The sequence below is a fragment of the Protopterus annectens genome, chromosome 2.part1, assembly GCF_019279795.1.
Source record: "Protopterus annectens isolate FY-2018-M chromosome 2.part1, PAN1.0, whole genome shotgun sequence".
In the NCBI taxonomy this organism is placed as follows: domain Eukaryota; kingdom Metazoa; phylum Chordata; order Ceratodontiformes; family Protopteridae; genus Protopterus; species Protopterus annectens.
Window position 1 is genome coordinate 272691680 of NC_056729.1, and position 25755 is coordinate 272717434.

At 41.3% G+C, this 25755-nt stretch overlaps 1 long non-coding RNA gene across 1 annotated transcript in view; it reads left to right on the forward strand.

The window, feature by feature from the left end:
• Positions 1 to 7125: 7125 nt before the first annotated feature.
• LOC122794742 overlaps positions 7126 to 25755 on the forward strand; it is a 34322-nt gene continuing 15692 nt past the window's right edge. Inside the window, exon 1 of the long non-coding RNA XR_006363683.1 lies at positions 7126 to 7222. This is a non-coding gene — a long non-coding RNA (uncharacterized LOC122794742). The remainder of the gene's footprint in view (positions 7223 to 25755) is intronic.

Here is a 25755-nt window from a genome sequence, read left to right on the forward strand (position 1 = left end):
CAAATGGAGCCAGGACATGGCATACAGAAGGCTGAACCAGGAGTTACTGATGCCTGATATATCACAACTGGCATACCACAGACTACCTTTGAACCTCCCATCATCTTGCTGTAGCAGTTTATAACTAATAATGTTATGTTGTCCATCTCGCCTTCCTTCTTTCTGGTTGGGTTCAGAGCCGATCTCGGCTCCGACTCAGCCACATCTAAAGCTTGAAGAGTCCTTACTGGCTCGAGGCTAGCCCCTTATCCCAGTATGCTTAGCGGTAACTACCCAGATCTTGTTTGCCACTTGCATCATTGAGATTGTCTTCTTTTGGCTCAGGCTAAGTAGTGATTTTTTCTATAACAATTCTTATTGTTTCAGGCAAAATTTCTTTAGAGTTTAGTGTTTTTACTCCTTCTATATCACCCCTATCCTTGTTGCCTTCTTTTTGCTGTTGTTAGGCCGTCGTTTTCTCTCAGTCCTTTACCTGTGTTGTTTTTGTTGTTGTCAGCGGCCCATTTTTCTTGTGGGTTATTTTTGTCTTGTCCTGTTATCTCTCCTAGCTACCTAGGGAGAAGCCATTTTAGAGGCCTTCTCCGTAGCCATTTAACTTAGAGGCTAAAACCCCTCTTCTTCCTCCCTTTTCCTCTTCTAAAAAAAAAAAAACACTCTAAGTTATTAGTCCTGTCTTTTGTGGTGTTTATTTTGTCCAAAAAATTACCTAAGCAGTCAAGGTTCAAGAAATGTGACTCGTGTTGCCAGAAAATTTCCCTTACAGATGGACACACGAGTTGTGTGTATTGTTTAGGGGCGGTCTATCTGCAGGACTCGTGCTTTGTTTGCCATGCCTTTAGCACACAGGTTTTGCAGGCAAGGCGCATAAAACTTATTTTGATAGGGTTATTAAAACCCCAGGCTGAAGGAGCATCGGATACTCAGCCCTTAAGAAAATCCGATGACAACCTGCCATCTTCGTCTGCTCCACCTTCGGTGCCGACAAAATCTAAATCAAAATCTTTAGAGCCTTTGAGCAGATTGTTGGCTGTGAGAAGTCCTTTTCTCCGTGGCTCCATCTGTGACTTTGGAGCCATCCCGGACCCATAAGAGAACGAGATCTCCTTCGTTGGACCCGGTGAGATCTTTGCCTCAGTCTCTACTTTTGCAGTCAGTGGCAGGTAGTCACCTGTCCTCAGCCCAATCCTCTCGATCATTCAGGAGTTTATCGGATGATGATGTGGAGAGAGTGGTGAAGAGGCAGTTCAGGACACCGGTAATTGCTAAATTGTTGTCAAGCCCAGCCCAGAAGGAAGTGGTGCCATTGTCCAAACCAGTCCCTTTCTCTTTTCCTCCTCCGACTGAGTCCAGTTCGGAGCCGGAGTGCATAGAAGTAGTAGTGCTGGAACCATCAGTTCCGACAACCCTTGCCTTGTTGGTTCTGACATCCGCTCCAACCTCCTCGATAGTCTGCCCTGTCGAGGGGTCTGGGCACTGAGACTCTCTCATCGGCTCCGGGGGGGAGGGAAGTGGCATCGGACCCTTGTCCGACCCACTGTCTCCCCTCTGCGTCTCGGAGCAGGTGAGTAGCTCCCACATCTGTCTCGGAGCTGTTGCCTTCTGTGCGGAGGAGGTCTCCAGGCTCCTTGGAGCCGGAGCTTCCCTCCGTTATGGACCGCGGTGCCTTCAAGGTGATGAGGAGTGTGCTGTCTACCGAGACTGCTCCACCCAGGGCTCCATTGGCTCCATCCCCATCGATACGGGTGTCTGCTTTGGATCCTCCTCTCTGTCCCAAGTGTAGGGAACAGATGCCCCAGGATGCCCCACAGGGCAACCCCTCTTCTTCCAAGACCTCTCCTGAGCATGCCTAAGAAGAGTTTCTCAGGAATAAAAAATGTAAGAAGAAGCTTGTGGACTCCCATGAGTCCATCACTTCTGACACGGACTTGGATGGCTCGGAAGGGTCCCCATGGTCTCCCTCTGAGGATGTCTCATTCTTAGACATCCTGGAGATCCTTAGGCAGGGGAGAAACTGGAAGTCCCTTGCCCTTTCTGAGGACGAGTCCATGTACCTGTAAGCTTTTGGTTCCCGACCCTCCACCTCCTGGGTGTCTCCGCCTTTTGACCCACTTTTGTCTGTAGTGAGTCAAAAGGCGTAGAGTGCTCCAGAGACCATGGGTCCCATTCTGAGAAGGCCTAACAAGTTTATTACCACACCAGACAACAAGACATTTCTCTCTAAAGGCATGCCAGTTGATGCTATGGTGTTGGCAGCAGCCGCCAAGAAGGAACTTGCAGAGACTTCCTCCACTATCCATCCACCAAACAAGGAGTCTAGAGCCATGGATAGATATGGGAAGCATGTTTTCTCTTCAGCAGCCTTTACCCTTTGGTCGCTGAACTATTTGACACATATCACAAGACTTCAGAGGGATCTCCTTAAAGAGCTGGGAGATACCTTCCATGATCCTTCAGCTGTGAGAACGGCTTTCAAGTCAGCTAACCAGCTAGTGACCCTAACTTCCATTGTTAACTCCTCCATGCGCCTAGTTTCTTATGCAGCAGATGGAGCAAGTAGGTCTGCAGGCACAGGAGTGGCTCTTCGCAGACACTCCTGGATGCCCCTTTGTCAATTTGCAGAGCCTTTCAAGTCCTCCTTTACTAATGCCCCCTTTGATGGCTCGGCCTTGTTCGGGCCGCAAATTAGAGAGAGACTTACCAGGAGTGAACATGATGGCAAAGCTCTGTGCTGTAGGAGTCTGTTTTTCCACTCCATCTAGGCCTTATCCCAAAGGCCAAAAGAGTGGTATAATGTGGTTCTGTAAATCCCAGTGAGCTTCGCCGGACACTTGTGGAAAGAATTCCCCCAGGGGCAGAGGGGGAAATAATAACAGGAGACGCCGGCCTTGAGGCAGGGGGGGGGGTCCGCAACAGGATGACAGGGATACGTTCTCTGACAGGCCCTTTCAGAATCCCTGAAGGATTGCCCGGCTGCCCACATCTGGAGGCAGTCGGGGGCAGAATATCACTGTTACCCAAAAAGCCTGGCAAGATATAACAGAAGACATGTGGGTATGGTGCATAATATCCAGGGGTTACAAAATTCCCTTCTCCCAAACACCCCCAAGAAGTCAAACACTATCAATCCCAGATGTTCCACCCAATCTTCGGGATCAAGCAGCCTTGGAAGTAAAACGTTTGCTGCAAAAAAGAGCCATTCAGGAAGTCCCCGCAGACCAGATCAAATCTGGAACTTACTCAAGTTTCTTTTTAGTTCCAAAAAAGACAGGGGAGCTGAAGACCTCTCCTGGATCTCAGCAAGTTGAACAGGGCAGTAAAGAAGACCGAGTTAAGGATGGTGACACTGCAGTCCATTCTACCTTTTTTGGGTCAGGATGATTGGATGTGCTCTATTGATCACCAGGACAGGTGTTACCATATAAAAATGGATAGACAGTCCTGGAGACATTTACGCTTCTGGCTGGGAGCCAGTCATTACCAGTTCAGAGATCTGCCCTTTGGTCTCAACACAGCCCCCAGGGTGTTCACCAAATGCATGGCAGTAGTGATGGCTCATCTGAGACGTTTGGGATTGCAGGTCTTTCCTTATCTAGACAACTGGCTTCTCACTGCCACCACCGGGCATCATCTCTGAAGGGCCATGAACCACATGATTTACACTTGTGCACGTCTAGGAATCACAATAAACTGTGAAAAATCTGCCTTGTTGCCCTCTCATTGTATTACTTTCATAGGCGCTCAGCTAAATACAAGAGACATGGTAGCCAAGCTCCCACAGGAAAGGGTGCTTACCATTCGACGTTAGGACTCTCTCCTCTTGTCAAAGTCAAAGGTTTAGGCATGGTTAGTCCTAAAGGTCTTGGGCTTGTTGGCAGCTGCCATTACTCTAGTCCCGTTAGCTTGTTACCATATGAGGATTTTGCAATGGCTCCTTTTCTGTCAGTGGTTATATCAGGATCTACCAATGTCACACACAATCTTAATCACAGATGCTTGCAAGAAGGATCTACAGTGGTGGCTCCACTCTCCCCTAGTCATGCTAGGCAGACCCTTTGTAGCCCCTCATCCAGTAGCCACAGTGACTGCAGACGCTTCCCAGATAGGGTGGGGGGGGCATTATCTGGTACAGACAGTCCAAGGAACTTGGCAGCCTCATGAGTACCATTTGCACATCAATGTCCAGGAGATGAGAGCAGTGTTATTAGTGTTGCAAGCACTTCACAACTCTCTTCCTTTGGGCTATATAGCAATTCAGACGGACAACATCTCAGTGGTGTGGTACATCAACAAACAGGGTGGAACCAAATCTTACCCCTTGTGTCAGGAGTCCCTCCGAGTACGGCAATGGGCGATTTCCTCTCAGCATTTTCTGGTTGCATCACACATCCTGGGGAAGTCCAACGTGATAGCGGACAAGCTCAGCAGGGCAATTCTCATGCCCCACGAGTGGTCTCTGAAACAAGATATGGCGGATATGATCTTCTGCAGATGGGGCCTGCCATGCTGCGATCCTTTTGCCTCACACCTAAACAACAAATGCAGCAGCTACTTTGCCCTAGTTCCCCCACTGGGACAGTCACCCAGAGATGTACTTATCCACGATTGCCCCCCCCTGAGATTCTTTATGCCTTTCCTCCTTTTCCTTTAATTCCAAAAGTTCTTCAGAAAGCAAAGTTGTTGAATCGCACAATGATCCTCATTGCTCCTTATTGACCTCATCAGATATGGTTCCCATTCCTTTGGCATTACCTGCAAGAGGAGCCTTGGATTCTGGACCCGTTTCCAGATCTCCTGACACATCATTCGGGTGCTCTTCATCCCTCCAGTCATACTCTCAAGCTGACAGCTTGGTTTCTCCACTTTCAGTCCTAGCCAGGCTTCCGGATGTCTCACCTATGGTTCAACATATTTTAGTCTCTTCTCACAAGTTAACTACTAGGAAACTTTATGCTAGTAAATGGAAGAGGTTCTCTTTCCGGGCCGAGCAAAATGGCATTGATCCCTTTACAGCACCAATTTCAACAATTTTGGACTTCCTAGCCGAAACCTTTGAGAAAGGAGCAGCGGCTGCTACGATTCGAATTCAACTGGCTGCTATTTCTAACTTTCATGTGGGCCTTCTAGGTTCTAATGTCATGTCCCACAAGCTATGTAAGGCCTTTTTGAAAGGTGCTATCCTATTAAGGCCTCCCATCTGAAAACCTCTCCATCCTTGGGATTTAAATTTAATACTAGCGGCTCTAATCCTCCCTTCCTTTGAACCAGCCGCTTCTTGTCCTCTAAAATTTTTATCATGGAAGATCCTCTACCTGATTGCAATTACATCAGCTAGTTGGGTTTCCGACTTGCAGGCACTTTCCATCCGCCCGCCTTATATGATTTTTCACAAGGATAGAATATCTCTTAGAACTAATCCTTCCTTTTTACCAAAAGTCTGTTCAGAGTATAATTTGAATCAGTCAATTGAACTCCCTGTATCCTTTCCAAATTATGGCAACAAGGCAGAGTATAAGCTACATCAATTGGATGTCTACAGGCAGTTACGATTTTATATTCAAAGAACCAAGGACTTCAGAAAGTCAGATCAGCTGTTTGTGTCCTTCTCACAGAGTAAGCAAGGCTCATCAGTTTCCAAAGTGACTTTGTCAAAATGGCTGTCCAGTGCTATTACTTATGCTTATGAGTCTCGGAATGTATCTGTCCTGGGTAAGGTCAGGGGACACTCTACTAGGTCTTTGGCTACCTCTACAGCTTTTCAAGCCAAGCTTCCATTAGATACTATTTGTGCGGCAGCAACATGGGCTACTCCCCATACCTTCATTACTCATTACAGAGTGGACATGGCCTCGCAGAACAGGGCATCTATTGGTTCCATGGTTCTGAAGTCTCTTTTCCAGTGAGCCACCCATGTTTGTTGTCTTTTATCTTGCCTTCCTTCTTGCATCCCTCTATCCTTCCCCCATCCTGGATGATTGAGAGAGATTCCCTTTTTGGCTGATTTGGCTGAGTTCCTTTGCTTTTCAGTTGTTGATATAGTCCTTGTCACCATTGTTGTTGTGTTTTTTCGGTACAAGGAAGCAGTATTGTCTGGTTACCTCTTTGATTTGGTATTTTATAGTTCTCCTATCTAGTGGTTAGTTGTCACAAATGAAATCTGGGTAGCTATCGCTAAACATACTGAGATAAGGGGCTAGCCTCGAGCCAATAAGGACTCTTTGAGCTTTAGAAGTGGCCAAGCTGGAGCCAATCCAGAAAGGAGGAAGGCGAGATAAAGTACAACAAATATGGAACGTTATGGTAAGAACATAACTTCTTTTTTTATGCAGTGGACTCATTAAATTTAATACAACAAGACAGTAATCAAAATATGTTTCTACCAAAGGCCAGGTGAATGCATTTCAAAAGAGCTAAATGAATTACAGTGAAGGCCATGTTTCACACAGTTTCATTTTTTCCGACAGAATCACTTGAGGGACACATTTGAGATGCATGGTTAGGCTTATAAAGGCCCTACTGGTCATTAGCCTAGTATACGCCTATGAACTTGTATATATATGACAGTTTACAAGCAATGTTAATAATTCTGTCCGGCCTGTATCAGAACCTTTAATTCAGGGTTTTGTTTCCACACCTCATTCACATATTAGTGGATATCATTTTATTTTCATGTTTATAGGTCCATATGCAGGAGTAACTTATATACATGATACACTTCTATGTTTCTTTTGTAAACTGAGGTTATGTCATAGGTCTATAGTATTCAGAAAGTTGAGTCTGCACCTAGGTCTGAATTCATAGCTTTAAATGCAACTTCCATATTCCTCCATTGTTACTTTTATATATATGGTGATTTTTTTTCCCTAGGCCATATGCTGAAAGAAAATTATTAAACAAAATACAGTTATGTTCTTTATAGTCACAAAATTCTTTTGGAAATGGGGACAGATACTTTCAGGACTTCATTTAAGGCTGCAGGTTTGTTTATTGGACTTGTATGAAATGTTTTCTATTAAGTTATTTTTTTTTTTCATACAGTATATCCAATAGGATAGTAAATCTTGTCGCATTTACCTTAGGAAACAAATCTTTTATTAACAACTACTGGTAAATATATTTTTGGTAGTTCACAGGTACTGAAGAAAACATCTGCATGTAACAGCATCAGCAACAGAAAGTTGCAGTCTTGCAGCACCATTTTTTCCTTGAAATGTCAAGCATCAAAGTAAGTAAGTTAGCTTTGGAAATGTCCTGATATTTATATTATTTCGACAAGTTTTAACTTTTCCCAGTAAATTTGCTAACAAATAGGTGCAGATGTATCGATATGTATTATCTAGATAGAGTCAGTGATGATGCGGAATTACAGGCACAGCTTTAACTTCAGTCTTCCTTTAAATCTGCTTTGCAGTAGTTGACAAGCTGTTGTGTCATGGATCTTTCCTCCTGTATGATGATGGATTGGATACGAGTTCAGAAACTGGACTTCTCATGTATATGTTCATGACATTAGCATTCTCCAGCTGGACAGGCACTATTCCAAGCAACTTACTTAACTTTGTCCACTTTTACAAGAGCTAGTTGAACTTGGGTTACAGAGGTAAAATTTGTTGTTTTATTGTCAATTTTGCCTATGTTTGAAGAACAGATAATATGGAAATACCTCACTTGCATTATGAAGGGTATATTTATAGCCACATTGCTCAAGTCACTTGTAGGTAATGAATCAGGTTCTACATAAAAGTCTGTCTTTCAGCTGTTCTCTCTAAAGTCTAAATTTAGCGTCCTGTCTTTTGCAGAATGATTTCATCTTGTGCAAAACAGCTTCCATCATTATGATCATTATGACAGTGTCAGATATATAAAAGTTGTGACAGTGGTGTTTTTAAGATAGAGCTCAACTGATTTAGTCCTTTGAATGGAGGCAGATAATATTGGAATGCTTGTTATTGGCATAACAAGAAATGTAGCTACAGACTTAGCAGTTAGTTTTTCATAAAACTTTTCAGTGCATTGGAATTGCCATCTCAGTCTATTAATTGCATTATAGGCTGTGCAGTTCCATAAAATATACAGTTATTATTGGCTCTGTATCTGTATTTATCAGAAAAAGCTTAGCTGAATGAGTATGAAATACATGGTCAAAGTCTTAATCAAGTTTTTAGTAATTGTGTGCTAGAGTTGTAGTACTCTAGGGCTGACAGATTTTGCTGCTTTGCCTTTTTATTTGGAATGGTCCCCTTACGTTGAGCTGCGAAGGTGACATCTGATATGTCCACAGGAATCTTGTACCATCTTCTGCTATAATTTTAAATGGTAATTGGTCAGTAGGGCAAAATCTACATTTTGTTTTGGGTTGCAGCAACTTCAGGAAATAATTGTCAATGATATGGAAAATTTCCCCTTAGGGGTACAGAATTTGCAGGTTCAGTTTTTGTCTTCCTTCTGATTTTTGATGGGTACTGATGCTGCCTGGATGTTCACCTCTCTTTAACTTGTAGATTTTTGGCTCCATACTGTTGAATATTAGGTGGCATTGTACACAGAGGGCTGACATAGTTTAGGAGTTGCTAGTTGTTGATCTCTCAGTCTGGCTTTATCTGTAATTAGATTAATGGTGCTTTCTTAGGACAAACCCAGAAGCTGGCTTTGGAAGCTGGACATAGTGGTTGATTTTTAATTTGCACTAGCTTCATGGTTTAGTTTGCGCTGATTGGGTTGGTATTTCTCATATTTTGAACAAGTAAAACCACAATAACAGTCACCAAACCACACAGGTTCCTGAGTTCTGAATAAATTAAAACTCAAGTAATGAAGAACTGAAGAACTAAGGTACGACCAAAGTTTCCAGTTTCAATTGAAGTTTTAATGTTAAAACATAGGTTCATAGGTTCATAGGTTTATACTAGGCTATCTGTCCTAAGGCATTTATAAGCCTAGCCCAAATTTTTGTGGCTTACGCCACCCCTTATATGAAAAAATACTGTGCCCATTAGTTTGTTGTGCCTCTGTCCAGCAGTGACACAGAGATGATTCCCGGGGTAAACCTACGATCTCCCATCCACAGGTCAAGATTTCTCTTGAACAGAGCCAGCGAGGTGCTCTGCCTCACATGGACTGGGATTTTATTCCACAGCATAGGGAGTCTCTGAGTGATAAATCTATCCCTCCAGCACGTCCTATTTATATCCGTGCTAAGGTTTAAGTCGCTTGCTGTAGTGGTTTTGGTGGATTTGGATTTTTTGAGGTGGAGTATGTCCATTAATTCCGGGTTGGACATGGCCTTGTATGTCAGGCACATGTCACCTCTGAGCAGACGGTATGCAACTGAATAGAGCTGGAGTTTCTTCAATCTGGCAGCATATGACAGATTTTGGAGTCCCTTTATCCTTTTGGTGAGGAACTTTTGGGGTCTCTCCAATTGCTGCAGATGTCGGGTGAGATACATCCCGAATGGGGCATTGTACTCAATCATTGGTCTGATAAGTGAAGAGTACAGGGGAACAATGACCTCACTAGATCTGGATGTGAATCCCTTCATGATCAGGTGTGCAATGTAGAAGGTCTAACATGTAAAACATGTAAATTTATTTCTCTGCTTAGGCTATTAGAAGTTTTAAATAGCCCATACTGCTATTAAGATTAATTTTCTGCCATTTAGTAAGTAATTCACGATCACAGTCTATATGTGAGAGCATTTTAAGAATACGTAGCCCCGACAAAGCCTTCTCTCAAGCAAACCTCCAAATGGTATTTCTGATATTGCTGCCATTTAAATTTAGAGTTCTTTCTCAATAGCATGCATCTTGTTCTTCAAGGCTATAATATCCACTGACAAACCTTCATTGTCAGCAGTATCTGTTATGCAATCAATAAGTGGGTTTGCTTTTCAAGGTAAACTTAAGAACTTTAACAACTTCTACATGGCAGAAAATTTATCTTAATGCCAGTATGGGCTATTTAAAACTTCTAATAGCTTTAGCAGAGAAAGAAATTGACATGTTTTATCATTAAAACTTCAGTTGAAACTGGAAACCTTGGCCGTACCTGAGTTCTGTGTTTTTATCATTACTTGGATTTAGATTTATGCAGAACTCAGGAACCTGTGTGGGCTGGTGGCTGTTTTTGTGGTTTTAGTTGTTCAATTTATCACCATACCTTCCAGGAGCATGGCTCACTCCTCCTCGAGTGGCTTTCTGAAAGACATGTGCGAATGGGTGTGCATTCGTTGAAGGTTGGGCGTGGAGCTGGCAACTCGGCACCGTAAAAATCTACTGCCAATCATTAGCGGACTGGAGTTCCTCTGTGGCGACCCTTAACCAGGAAAAGTCGAAAGACAAACAACAACAACCTTCCAGGAGCATGGCTGAGGGCTGTGATATCATCGAGTTGGACTACACCCCTATGGATTCTTTACAAGGTAAACTTAAGAACTTTAACAGCTTACTTGAGGCTATTGACAACAAAGCAACCCCACTTATTGACTGTATACCAGATGCTGCTGACAATGAAGTTTTAATGTTAAAACATGTCAACTTCTAAGTGCCTCAGCAGAGAAAGAAATTGACATGTTTTAACATTAAAACTTCAATTGAAACTGAGAAGGCATCTTTGCCTAGCTTACAGGGCTTCTTCAGACCCAGTCCTGATGGATCTACTGTACATGTTCAAAACAAACCGCACCAGAAACACTAGATCCAGGGATCTGAACTTCACTTGTGACATAAACGGAACAAGCTGAAGAGATAGATTTGTGTTCCAAAGGATTCCCACATTATGGAATAGGCACCCCACCCATGTAAACAGAGTTCATCCCTGACCTTATTCAAATGAAACCTTGACAACTGGATGGGAAATCTTTTATTTACCCCTGGTCTGCCCCCAGTGTTCCTAATGGACAGAGGCTGTCAATAAGAAAAGTATTATCCTAACTACCCCCCCCCCCCCAGAAAATCCTTAGTCTCCTCCCTGCTAGCATGCCACCCCTTATAGATGCCAATTATACATGGGACACAAATGGTTTGGGGTGTGTGGCTAGGCTTGGAAGGACCCCAGTTGTTAGCCTAGCAACAACATATGAACCTATGAACTATGAACTATGAATCTATGTGTATTAAGGTAAACAGGAATATAATTAATAATGGTAATTATTTACTATCAGAAATTGTTTAAATGATTAATAAAAAAGGAATACCAGTAAAGTGTACAGTTAAATACAAAATTCTTGTATTTCTTTTATTATGTTATTTCTCAACTCGTGGCAAGTTTGCTATTTTAGGATATAGTCATTTGGAACTAGTGTTAGGAAAACAAAGTCAGAAAATTAAAATATAGAAATAGAGTTTTAATGGTTTAGGACAGATAGATTTTGCTGCTTTGTATTTTTGTTCAAAATGGTCTTTTTACTTTGGGCTGCAAATTTGGTTTGTGGTATGTCCATAGGAATTTTGTGTCATCTAATACCTACCATATAAGGGGCTTAGCATGTTTATTATTCATTTGCAAGTCTACAGGTTTGTCAAATGCTGGAAGAATATTTGCCTACAATAATATGTTTATCAATTAGTTTCTTGCTTCACCCACTTTCATTATATTATTATGTTGCGGTTCCCTAATTTTAGATCCAAGCAATTAACTTTGATCATATTTTGATTGTACAGAATACGCTGAATGTCCATATCAGTGACTCTGTAAAAGACTGAAAAGAAGATCATCGTCAACAGCAAAGACATTTACTGGGAATTAATTTTGAAAATGATTTTGTAGCTAGTCTCTAAACTCCAATATGTCTCACGTCTACTCATCATGTACTCAAGCTACAACTGTCAAAAACTGTAGTTTGGCAAAATAAAAATATGCACATATGCACATTTGCTTTCTTGGCTGAACAAAAGGCACATCATTGTCAGGTACTCCAGGAAGTTCATTAGCTCCCATTTCCAGGCAGGACTATACTGATACTAGAGACCCTAGTTTTCCAAATTCTTAAATTAGGGTGCTGCCCACCTGTAAAGAGAAAACTTCTTACCTACAACAGCTGTTCATTTAGAAACAGCCAGGATGACAGATTTAGTACTCCCCAGACCTAGATTCAAAAAAGCCATAGGTGAAAAGCATTCTCCAGAATAGAGCCTTCTCTTTGGAATCATCTACCTTGTGAAGTCAGGAGTTGTCAAACCTTAGAGATGTTGAAAGCATCCTTAAAAGAATCCCTGTTTAAAGAAGCGACAAGCTTATGCTTCCCTGATACTGGCAAAAACATTGGTTTGACAACTAAAACATTTTTTGCCATATGGTATTTATGCACTTGTACATTGTGGGTAATTTATTTTATACTGGATACTTTACTCTAGTGTCACAGTTGTAAATATTGTATATACCAAAAAGTGGTAATAACGAACTCAGCCAGCAGACTTAGAACACTAACCACAAGACTTTATTACTGTAAGCGCTTTCGGTAGAGACAATCTCCCCACCTTCATCAGACATTGAAAAACACCAAAAACACCCATTAAATACATTGCGGTGTTCTAATTGATGTTCTGATTAATTAATTATTTAATTAATTATGACATCATACCCCAAGTAAATCAAATAAAAAGATGAAAGTAATAATAGTAAATGGTTTCATAAAAACATATTATAATATTCAAGGAATACATATAAATGTGTCACACAATATATTATGTGCTTATAAAATACTATAATGCATATATATCTATACACACACCCACATGTATATGTATATATTTGATCAACATGATTGTGTGTATATATAGTTATCTAAAATTAATTATGTTAAAAACAAATATACATAAATATCTACTTATCATATATACTACTTAAAATATATACTACTTAAAATCTACCTACATAAATATAAAAAAATATTATTTATTTTCATTTAACTTCATTTAAACAATGCATCTACAAGCCTTTTAATAAAACTCAATTCATAACATATAGCAAGCGAGAATATTTTCATGTATATATATGTATATATACAAGCATATATACCAACCGCTCTTAAAGCCACTCATGGCAAAAAACAATCATACCATACCCATATAACTATATATATATGCATATGAATATATATGTATGCATACACATTCTTAAAAAGTGCCCAGTTGTAAAAAACACTTCAAACTGTAATGCTGATTATACTGTCCATGTATTATCATAACAATGTTCCCTTTCGTTCAACATCCATCCTATCTTTTAAGTGCTTTTAATTTTAAAATACATTTTATGGACACAACCTCGTTAAGTCCTGGAAAAATATATGAAGCAGTACGGATCTGCCAAAAGGCCTCCTGTTCTTCCAATTGCAGTTGCCAGGGACCCCCCCTAAAATGTGGTTGTACTTGTTGCACAATAGTGAAACAAAATGAATGGTCAGGGTTTTGACAGACATGTTTTGCAAGAGCATTGTTCATGTCCCTATTCTCAATGGCATATAAGTGTTCATAGATCCTTTTCTTGAGTGGCCTATCGGTCTTACTGATGTAAAATGCAGGACAAAGCCTGCAAGTTGCCACATAGACCACTCCTTTTGAGTTACAATTGAATTTTCCATTTATCACATATTCTCTCCCAGCCATATGAACCCTTGAACCCAAGAAAATATGTTTACAATATGAGCAGCAACCACATTTGCTCATTCCTAGTGTCATCCTGTTGGATTTCAAGTTGGGCCTCTCCAAGAGGTTCTTTAAATTCTGACCTATTCTATAGGTAAACCTAGGCTTTTCCCCAACTAATTTGATAAGCTCCTGATCTTCCATGAGTACCCTCCAGTTTTTAACAAAAATGTTCCTAATGGCCTTAAAATCCATGCAAAAGGTGAAAAGGAAAGAGATGTTACCCATCTTGTTTTCATTGTTGTTATTATTAGATATGACATGCATACTCCCTTCCCTAAGTAATGGCTGAAAATGGCCTGATTCTCTTTTGGCAATAACCTCTTGCCTGATCTCATCCACGAATGTTTTAGGATATCCCCGCAAACGGAACATAGAATGAATGTTCTCACATTCCAACAAGAAATCATTCTTTTCGGACACCATCCTGGCCGCCCGAACAAACTGCCCCTTAACAACACTTCTTTTTTGGTGAACGGGGTGTGAGCTAGTGAAATATAAATATGTGTTTGAAAAAGTTGGTTTTCTAAAAATGGTTGACTTAAGTTTGTTAGATAATGGATCCTTACTAATTCTAACATCCAGGAATGTGATCTCATTCATACCAGTGGAGTATGTAAATTCAAGAAAATTAGTCAACTTGGAAATACTTTCAATGAAATTTGATATTAAATCAAAGGGACCTTTCCATAGAAAAAACATGTCATCTTGGTACCTAGTGTACCAAGAGACATTTTCCTGATAAAACTCATTTTGGAATAAACATTGATGCTCCCATTGTGCTAAAACACTATTGGCAAACGTGCAGCCACAGGGAGACCCCATGGCAATACCCGTTGTTTGAAGGTAATAGTTGTTTTTAAACACCAAAAAATTGTTAGTAAGAATTACATCCAATAATGTTTCAACAAGATACATTTGTTCACTTGATGCCCCTTTACGAAGCATAAAATCCACAGTCCACTCCACTCCTAATTGGTGTGGAATGACTGTGTATAGATCTTTAATGTCAACAACTAGAAATACATGAGTAGGATTGTATGGAATTTTACTAATATTCTCCAAGAAGCCCCAAGAATCTCTGCAAATTTGTGCCTCAAGCTTCAACATGGCCTTCAAAATGCTATCCACTAATTTGGCACAAGCGTACGTAATCGAGCCCCTTCCGTCCACTATCGGCCTAAAAGGGGGATCCACTATATCTTTGTGGATTTTAGGGGTGCCAAATAAAGTGGAGATCCTAGGTGCTAGCATGGTAAGATATTGCAAAGTATCGTTGTCTATGGTTCCCTCCAAAAATAAATCATCCAAGATGTTCTTGATTTTACTATAAGCTCTGTTTACTTCATTAATGCTAGCTTTAAGATAAGAATCTGAATTCAAATATTCAAGCATTTTATTTTCATATGCGTATTCATCCATAAAAATCAAACTCCCACCTTTGTCCGGTGCCATGACTCTAATGTTGCATTCATTGAGCATTTGAATAAATGCAAGTTCATCATCATTAACATTACGACCAAATTTACTCTCTGTTCTAGTAGAGAGCTTGTTTTCCTTGGCCATGGCCCTCAAATCTAATACACATAATTTTTCAAAAGTGCCCAATGTTCCAATAAGCGGTGGATTTAACACACTGGAAACTCTAAGTGAACTGAGAAGTGATGGGGTGTTCCCTAGCATACATGCTAAATTTAATTTCCGAACAAAGAGCTTTAAATCTACTATGGTTTTCACTACATCACATTTCCTGTCCGGAATAAAAGACAAACCTTTTGCAAAAAACTCAACAACATTATTAGCATCAATTGTTAACACTGTGTAGTTGTAGATTTTAAAGTCACCATTAGTATTATAAAGAATGGAAGATCCCTGTGGTATAGATGATGAAATGTAATCTAATGGGTGTTTTTGGTGTTTTTCAATGTCTGATGAAGGTGGGGAGATTGTCTCTACCGAAAGCGCTTACAGTAATAAAGTCTTGTGGTTAGTGTTCTAAGTCTGCTGGCTGAGTTCGTTATTACCACTTTTTAAATATTGTATATAGTTTATCACTTGCTAATGAATTTCTCATGTTTGTACAGATTTATCTTTAGTCTCACATTCAACTTCTTTTGTCACTTATTTCCTCTGTATCTGGGTCATGGCTGAAAAAGGTCAGCAGATCAGTTCACTTACCTAGTAATCAAATTGAAATAAATAAAAACAAACACATGCCATACTGTACAGCTTCATTCCTTTTAATGATTGTAAAGTGAATTGTGATGCTAGATTTGTTCTATCAACATTTTAGTGAGTTCATTTAAAATTCCCCCTGGTATCATCTAGTGTTCTTCCTGACTTTTTCTCTAAAGTCTCCCCCACACAGACACCTCCATCCCTCTCAACTGTCCATGATTTTACAGACCACTTCTGATGTTACTTCTTATAAGTGATGTAACCCTCATGACTCACAGACCATTGCAATCGGTGAATAATGTCAAACATTAAAGTTTCATATTTCTTTTTATGTAAAAAAAATACCCTTTTACACTAATTCCTGCATTAGTGAAGTGGATAAAGGCTCCTGCTTTTTGTGTCAAATGTGCAGAGTTCAAATCCCCCTTTACTTTAACATTTTTTTTTAAATTTTCAAAGACTTAAGGGAAGTATATGAGGAATATCCCTGATGTCTGGTAATGGCAGGCCTGAAATAGCTAACTCACCGCTAAGGATATATGTGTGACTGCCTAGTACTACAGGGTTTGAATTGTTGAAATTACCTTTAAGGCATGATATAATTAAACAATAATCCATGGCTGTGTGTGGGTATATCAGAATTTACTCAAGGGTGGTATGGTTTGATAAGCAGGGTGAAGCCCGGGTGATTAAACAAGCCAACTATGAGAAAATCCTAATATTCCCTCACACAGGCATGGATCATTGCTATTATACAATGACGTTATTTAAGAAAACAAATACTTGCTTTTCTTAAATAATGTCCTTGTATGATGGCATTCAGTCATCTTTCACGTTATCTTATATATGCTGATATACTGTGTATATATATTTATATATATATATATATATATATATATATATATATATATATATATATATATGGGACTTGGGATCCCATGCTTGCAGAATAGATCAGTGCAGTGCAGGAGAAGCAATGGAGAAAAGCGAATCTTTGTTGCTGTTTTTTTTTTCCACTGTTTAAAAAATTGAGGTTTTAATAGGGACATTACAGAAATACAAGGAAAATCAGTTATGCTTCTGTTTCTGTAGTTTTGCAGAATGTACCCGATTTTTCTCATAATTTGCTGTGTCCTCCAGCAGATACCAATAGGAAGTTTGACTGCTCATTGGTACTTCAGCAGCCGGACTTTTTTCTGTTGGCATATACTTGATTTACAGTGGGCATACTAGTTGGGCTGTCCAATCAGCATGCACATTTTGGAATACTAATTGTCTTTTATACCAGGTTGGTTATGATCGAAGTTATTCCCATTAAGGGTAATATATAATTATCAACCATGGGATGGGTAAGGCCACTCTCTAACCAAATGAGATAGGTTAATTCAAGGTCAGAACAGGAAACTGGCTAGGTTTAAAATGGTCCTCAAAGGCAGCTAGCCTAGTAGTTACCTATGAAGCTGTATGGTATCTGTTGTTCTCCCTGCCCCATGTATTTCATACTGCAAAGTATCGTTCTATTATATTTTTAAGTGCCATCAAGACACAATATAAATAGATGATCATCATTCCAACTGCTGCAGTAGCCCATGGGTTGCGTCTTGCCCAAGACACAACAACCAGCCAGCTTGCAAAAGCTCTGGATGTTCTTCATATTGATCACTGCTGCAGTAGCCTGATCCACATGGGTTATATCTTGCCAAGGATATAATAGCCAGCCAACTTCTAAAGCGTCATGGCACCTTCCATGCACCCAAACTGTCAAGCAGCTCAATTTGAACTGACTAAAAGACAAGTCTGGGTGTGGAGCCCTTCAGAGCTTTACTGCTGCAGAGGAGTACACACCTCTGAGGCTTTTGAGGATCGACAGTCAGTTTTTGCTTTCCTTAGCTGGGAAAATAAGTTCCCTTTAAGGAAAAAAAAACTTCCATTTTATTACTTTTTAATGATGTTTAATTACTTTCCTGTTCAGGAAAGTTATTTTAAAGCTAGGAGTGTTGTGTTTTAATGGAGTGTCTCAAGACTGTAAGATACTTTTAAACATAGCACTCATTTCTGTTGTTTTAAAAGTAATATTCTCTCTCTGGTAATTTTACTGGCATTGTTGCTTGTTTTCCCCAGGATAGAGGCACCATTTTTGGCTTGATCATGGAACAGTTTGTCACACCCATGATCAGTCTTTCTTCCAGCCACAAAAGAAAAAGTTAAGCAAACAAATGTTGTGACCACAGCAGGCTAGCAATTTGCCTCAGCTGCAGATTAGTGACTCTGCTGTGGCCATTTGTTGTACTTCAGACCACTCATATTTTACCCCAGATCCCTCCTGTGTAGCACATACAGTCACTATGGACCAAGGGTTAGCCATGTCCTCTGCAGCTGTTAGGGTCCTTTCAGTGGGCAAGAGAGAATTACTCTTGTCAGTCCTGAGAGAGGGAAGAGGGAAGGTTTCCCTGATGTGTCAGAATGCTGTGCCCATCTCTGGGGAAGCAGTGGCTGCCATGGTTGGCTCCATTTTTCCTGTCAAAAAGAAACAGACAACCAAGCATGTATCTACTCCTTCTCAATTGTTTTTGATAGGAAGGTTTACTGGGACTAATTCAGGCTATTGATCCTTCTTGTAGAGTAGTTTCTGGTGAAAAAAAAAGAGGGATGCCTCCTTTCCTGAAAAGATTCAAGATTCTGAATCTGAACAGGAAGGTGCAGGTATGGATTCATTGTTTTGTCTTCAGATTTCTGATTCAGACTCAGAAAAGAGCTCACTTTCTGATTCTTCCTGTGGGAGCTTGTCTTCCTCTGAGACTACTACTAGAATGTCCCAGTGTTTTCCGTGGGAGAACACTAAGGTTTCTCAGTCCTTCAAAAAATACTGAGTTGTTACAGAAGGATTTTCCAGAACCTACACCTATTTCTCCTGTCCTGTCTGCTTTAGAGGATGTGTGTCTTACTGCCTGCAGTTTTCCTGATAGTCAGCCAACTTTCCCGAAAAAGGCAAATAGGATATATAAATTTCCTCAGTTTTTAAATTTTTATACACGGTTCCCAAACCTGACCCAGTAGCTATAGCCTTAGTGGACTCCTCTGCTGCTAAGCACTTAGTTAATTCCAATCCAACTCTTTCTAATAAGGATAGGAAAATTATTGATAGGTATGGGAAAAAAGTGTATACTTCTGCAACTTTGAATGTTAGAATTTTAAATTGTCAGGCACTCGTGTTAAAGTTTGTTCTGACATATTGTGAAATCATGAGGAATGTTTTATCTACATTTTCTTCTTGTTAAGAAAAAAATCTGCTTTAAATAAATTCATAGATTTCATGGATTCATAGATTGTTACTAGGCTAACAACTGGGGGGAGGGGGGGCTTTTTAAGCCTAGCCAGATTTTCCTGAAAGAATAATGATGTCCTGTATCCAAATAGGAGATTGAGGGCCAGGCATTCATAAACTACCTCTACCCATAAGGGAGATGGGTGCCACTCCCAGTATAAAGTTACTGTTCCCCATCCACTGTTATAGGTTGAGCGTAAACTGGGTAATAAACTAAAATAAATAACTTAGTTTCTTTTATTGCACAGGTCACTACTCCTTGTTCTATGACAGAGTCTATGACTCTGTTAACACTTCCTCCAGGGCTATGGCCACTGGTATGGTTTTAAGGAGGTTTGCTTGGCTGCATTCTCAGAACTTTACAGATTATGTTAAAAATGAGATGTTAAACTCTTCCTTGGATAGAAATTTAATGTGTGGCCTCTCTGCTGCAGAGGTGATCATGATAAAAAAATGTGATGAAAGGGGGAAGCTGATCCAGGGAATTTCTAAGATTTTTCAGCCCTTCTTTTCCAAATTACCCAAGGGATTTTCTTTCTCCTCCTCCAATTTCGGCAAAAAAAAAAAAAAAAAGAATAAACAGTCTCAACAGAATTTGGGTAAACAGATATTTAAGAAGAAGTGGCAAGGAGGTTCCAAAAAGAAGTCTCAAACTTCCCAAAACCAACGACACTCCATCTGAATGACTGTTCAAGAGACCTTAGGACCCCCCTCCCAACTTGGCCCTCTTTTTCTTCCAGAAAGTCTTAATCTCCATTTTTCTCTTTGGCAATAGATTGTTTCAGACAAATTTATTCTGAAAAATCATTTGTCAGTGTTACAGATGGCAGTGGGAAGAAATTCCTCTTTTCCAGGGAGTTCATTCATCATCCTGCAGATCAGACTGTTTTGTTTCCACATCTTCCTCATCAAATACTTTCTCAAGGGGTGATAGAACCAGTTCCCCATTGCCAGGTGGAGGAGGGGTTTTATTCAAGGATGTTCCTAATCTCAAAGAAAGAAAATGCTTTGAGACCAGTTCTGGATCTTTCTTTCCTAAACCTGTTTGTAATAGTGCCCAAATTAAATTATGTAATTTTACAACCTGTTGCCGCTTCTTCTCTTTCAAATTTTCTGGTAACACTAGACTTAAAAGCTGTTTATCACATTCCTGTTCATCCAGACATCAGGCATTTCTTAAAGTTTTGTGTGTCTGGGTCACATTATCAGTTCTCTGCCTTACCCTTTGGACTATCCAAATCACAAAGAGCGTTCGCAAAGTGTCTAGTCCCAGTTATAGCTCATTGCAGGCTGCTGGGTATCCACATTTTTCCATATTTAGATGACTTGCTTAACTTTGCAGAGTCTTTTTCAAAATGTCAGTACTCTCTGTCTTGGGTGAGAGATCTCTTGCACAAGCTGGGATTCCAAGAGAACATTCAAAAGTATTTCTTGACTCCATCACACAGAATTGTGTTCCTGGGATGTCAACTAGATACCTCAGTTCAAAGAGCTTTTCTTCCACAGGAAAAAAAATAGATTGTTATTTAGATCTACTTCTAAGCTTTTCCACTCCAACTTCAGTCACTTTGATGGAATATCTCATGAATTTGGGTCTCATGGCATCTGTGATTCTCACAATATCCCTGGCAAGACTGCACATGAGAAAGATGCAGTGGTATCTGAAATCTCTTTGATTCCAGTATCAGCATCCATTATCTTTTCAGATACCAGTACTGAGGTTTGTCGGAAGAGAAATCACTTTGTGGAGACAAAAGATATCCTTAAATCAATGTCTCTCTTTCTCCCTCCCTGTTCCAAAGCACTCAGTCACCACAGATGTTTCCAACTTTTCTTGGAGAGCAGTTTCAGGAGAGATGAAACTGCAGGAGGTGTTGGGACACCAGGAGCAGATACAAGCACATAAATTTCAAGGAGATGTTTGTTCCTATCAAGGCACTCAATCCTTGAATCATCTTTGGTCCCCAAGACCTCTTCAAGTGGTTACAGATAACAAGCAAGAGGAAACCAGGTCATAACCCTCTGCAGACTAGCCATGTTAGCTTGGGATGTAACTTCACAGCCATACTTCTCAACTGTCCAGATGTTTGTATCATAATTTTGGTCTATTCCTCAAAAAATCTTTGGCAAATCACTGAAGAATGAAGTCACTAAATAGTGGTATACATTTGAGTTTCAGACTTCATATCCTTCAGAAAAATGCATGACTGCACAAATCCTTTTATTCTAGCAACTTTCTAAGTTTATAAGAGCAATATTTAAAATTTGTCCCTATTTTTGGGTCCTTGTCCAATTATTTTAGGCTTTGTCCAGATTTCTTGTGCTAAGAGGTTGAGAGGTATGTTCACAGCACAGTCTCACTCTACAGACATCCTACATTCCATCAGAGCAAAATTGTGTGGCAGACCCTTACAAATGGAAACTAGATCCTGGGGTCTTCCAAGATTTGATACATCTGTGGGGAGTTCTTCAAGTAGACCTCTTTGCCTACTCTCTGAACTATCAACCAGCAAATCTATTCCAGCACTTCAGGCAATAAGTCTTGGAAGACAGATGCCTTTTTTTTCTTTGTACAAGAATGTTCCTGTATGCCTTTCCACCCTTTCCACCATTATCCAGGGTACTTCTGAAGATTCAGAAGGAATCCCCCAAGATCACTGTGATGACTCTCTTCTGTCCTAGGCAACCATGGTTCTCCCTTCCTCTTGCCTCCATCACAGCTTCCCTCATAGATTGGATTTATTCACACAAGAACAGGAGTATTTGATACACCCCAACATCAGTCATCTTCAATTGACTGCCTGGATGATATGGTCTTAGTTCCTTTTAGGCACCTGTTTTCTGAGGACATGCAGCAGGTACTAATGGAGGCAAGAAAGCCTGCTACTAGAAAATCATATATTAACAAATGGAAAAGGTTTTCTTGTTGGTGCCAGCAACATAACTGTTGTTCTCTGGTTTTACAATATTTGTGTGAGTTACTGCCATGTGGCCTCTCTTGTTCCTCTGTCAAGGTTCATTTATCATCCATTTCAGTATGTCAGCCCATGGATCCTTCTCTTTCAAGGCAGTCTCATGTCAAAAAGTTCTTGAAAGGGGTTTTACATAAGAGGCCTGTATAAACTTGTGGTCTCTCCTTGGGATCTTAATTTTTTTGTGAGACAAATTTAACACTTGCTCCATTTGAACCAGCTATTCTGGATGACTTGAAGTTCTTAACATGGAAAACAGTTTTATTGATTGCTCTGACCTCTGCAAGAAAAGGATCTGAGTTGCAAATTCTTATGGTAAAACACCCCACCTCATTTTCAACAAGGACAGGGTTTCTTTGAGAAATAATCCTATTTTTATGCCTAGACTGGTATATGAGTTTACTTTAAGCCAAACTATCCATCTCACTGTTTATTTACCTTAACCTAAAAATGAGGGAGAAAGGATTCTCCATACCTTGGATGTCCACAGGCAACTCGGGTACTATCTTGACAGAACTAAATCTTTCAGATCAGTGGATCAATTGTTCATTTCTTGTGAAGCTAAGAAGATGGGATAACCATTGTTAAAATACACTATTTCCATATGGGTATTTAAGGCTATTTCCTTTTGTTATACTTACCATGACATATCTGTTCCAGGCAGGGTCAAGGCCCACTCTGTAGGAACCTTGGCTTCTTCTATGGCTTTTTGGAAAGGGTTGGATTCTAGAAGTATTGTAGAAGATGCTACTTGGTACTTTGAACATACTTTTACAAAACACTATAAACTGGATTTCTTCTCTTGGCTTAGATCACACTTTGCTAAGACCATTCTCCAGGGCCTCCTGGACTCTTCTCCTTCCACCTCCCAAATATAGTTAGCTATGGTAAGCTACTCATATAAGGTTACTGTAGCAGTGATCAGTTTGAAGAGCATAGTACATTTGTTTAAGATGAACTTACTATAACAGTAGATGTTCAGATGATCACTGCTGCAGTAGCTGCTCCCTGTCGCCATCCCCTTGTTTTTTAGTGTGTCTTTTGTGCCAGAGTCTAGATATTTATTAGATGTTAAGTTGTCAATCTCGCCTTCATTCTTGCTTGATGGGTTCGGAGCCGACTCGGCACTTGCTAAGCTCGAGAGTCACTTTTACCAGCTCGAGGCAGCCCCATATCCCATGATGCAAGGCGGTAAGTACCCAGATCTCGTTTGCCGCTTCGCTTATGAGGTCCTCCTTTTACCAGCTCCTGGTAAGTGATTCACTTTTTTGATATTTAAGCCCCTTTTTGCTAAAAAACCTTTAATTTTTAGTTTTAAGTTAATTATATAGATTTTCTGACAGAAAATCCCTGTCTCTTCTAATTTTTTTTAGTCAAACTTTACCCATCCCATCCCCTCCCTGTTAGGGTGTGTGTGTTTGTTTTTATAGTAATACCTTTTTGGTATTTTATTTAATTTAATTCTTGACTGGTGTGTGTGTGTGTGTTGTGAAGCACCATGTCAAAGGAGAGGGTCTCAGGTTTTAAGAAGTGTGACTCGTGCTGTCAGAAGATGTCTCTGACAGACGGTCACACTTCTTGCCTGTATTGCCTGGGGCCTCTTCACCTGCAGGACTCCTGTGCTATTTGTCATTCCTTCAGCCAGAGAATCCTGCAGGAAAGACGTAACAAGCTGATACTTAGGGGCCTTCTTAAGCCGGAGGGCTCTCCGGCTAAGTCGGCTCCATCAAAATCAGCCAAATCTTCCAAGGCCCAGGCTTCTGTGTCTAAGCCTGCGGCCTCGGCTCCGACTCGTTCTGAGTCGAGATCGGCTCCGGCTGGAGCCGATTCTGGCTTAACAAAGCCTTCGGCACTGATGGCTATCGGTGCCGATTCTGCATCGACCACTTCGGTGTCGGCTCCGATCGGTTCCGACCACCATGTGGCACAGGCATCGGTGTCGGCTCCGATCGGCTCCGACACCGTTACTTTTGTGGCTGTATCGGCTCCGGCTGGAGCCGATGCATCGAGGCTTCCTGTCGGCTCCGATAAGTCTTCGGCTCCGACAGGATCTATAGTATCGGTTCCGATGGCTCATTCCAGGAAGAGGTCGAGGTCTCCTTCCTTGGAGCTGATACTTTCGGCTCCGGCTTCACCTCTCCTTTCGGAACGGAGCCATCGGAGCCGATCTTCAAGGTCATCCAGACTTTCAGACCATGACCTAGAGAGAGTGGTCAGCAGATTACTTAAGTCACAGGTACTGGCCCAAATGTTACATAGTCCGTCTCAACAGACGACTGTTGGTCCACACCCCATTACAGTTCCTCCTTCAACTCTACCCCAGAGCTTGGAGTTGGAGTCTTCGGGAATGGTTACTGCTACGGCTGGAGGACAGATACCCCTTCTGTTCCTTCAGCCTCTACTCTTATCTCCTCTTCGAGACCTTCCTTAGAGGGATTCGGTGGTCGGGCTTCCATGGTCTCCTCCGAGGGGGTGAGTGGCATCGGACCCTTGTCCGAGCCCGCTCTTCCCCTTGGAGCCTCGGCCTTGGTGAGCTCGGCTCCGACATCTGCCTCGGAGACTTCCATTTCGGTGGTCCCTGGAGTTCCTAGTTCTAAGGAACGGGTTCTCTCGGACCTGCCTGGGAGGGGAGCATTCGAGGTGATGAAGAGTGTGCTGGCCACTGGTATCAGTCAGCAGTCTGTTCCCGTAGCTCCTCCCTCTATAGTGCCTGTTGACATCTCTGCCACTTCTCTTGCTACAGGACCCAGAGATCCTCCGCCTCAGGTTTCCCCATTGGGAATTTCCCCCTCTTCCGAGGATTCTCCTGATGTTTTGGGAGATCCTCCTAGGAAGAGGACTTGTAAGAGGAAACATGTAGACTCCCCCGAGTCTGTCACTTTGGATACTGACTTTGATGAGTCAGAGGGATCCCCTAGATCCCCCTCTGAGGATGTCTCCTTTTCAGACATCCTAGAACTCCTTAAACAGAGGGGAAACTGGCCCACCAACAATCCCTCTGAGGATGAGTCAGTATACCTAGAGGCGTTTGGATCTCGGCCCTCCACCTCCTGGGTGTCTCCGCCTTCGACCCCTTATGCAGGTTATTGCCTGAAAGGCGTGGGCAGCTCCTGACTCTGTAGAGCCAGTCCCTAGGAGGCCTTCAAAATTTATCACTGCCCCGAGTGACAAGCAATTCCTCACTAAGGGTGTCCCGCTGATGCCATGGTGGTGGCTGCGGCCACCAAGAAGGAACTTGCAGATCCTTCCGTGCCGTCCATCCTCCTAATAAGGACTCTAGGACCATGGATAGGTACGGTAAGCGGATGTTTTCCTCAGCGACCTTTGCTATGCGTTCGCTGAATTACCTATGTCACTTCACCAGACTCCAGAGGGATATCCTTAAGGGGCTGGGTGAAGTAGTACAGGATCCTACAGCTGCAGGAGCTCAAGAAAAGATTGCTTCGCAGCTAGGAACCCTTAATTCCATTGCAAACTCCTCCATGCGGCTAATATCTTATGCTGCTGATGGAGCAGTAGAGCCGCAGGTACAGGTGTGGCTCTTAGACGCCAAGCCTGGATGCGGCTATGTGATTTTGCTGATCCCTTTAAGGCGTCCTTCACAAATTCTCCCTTTGATGGGTCAGCTTTGTTTGGCCCT